Source organism: Podarcis cretensis (assembly GCF_951804945.1).
Source record: "Podarcis cretensis genome assembly, chromosome: 12".
NCBI lineage: Eukaryota > Metazoa > Chordata > Lepidosauria > Squamata > Lacertidae > Podarcis > Podarcis cretensis.
Window position 1 is genome coordinate 36,927,921 of NC_137181.1, and position 321 is coordinate 36,928,241.

Below are 321 nucleotides of genomic sequence, written 5' to 3' on the forward strand. Positions count from 1 at the left end.
CCTGTTGATCTCAAAGTAATCTTTTAATGTTTTAAGGGCCTTCTTGTGGATCTCTTCATCCTTAAATAGGGTGTCATTCATTCTCCATCTAAAGGATCCAGTTGTTGTTAGTTTCATCTCCATCTTCACCGCGTTATGGTCGGAGCACGTTTTTGGACAGCCCAGCTCTCTTTTTGTTCGGCTCCACCTGTTTCACACAATGACATGATGAGTCAGGCTTACAGGCAAGAGTAGGAATAGCCACATCAAAACAATTATGGTGCCCCCCCCTGCAAGTACCAATCTCTTTTCGAAACAAATGTCACTGCGTTCTATATGCCA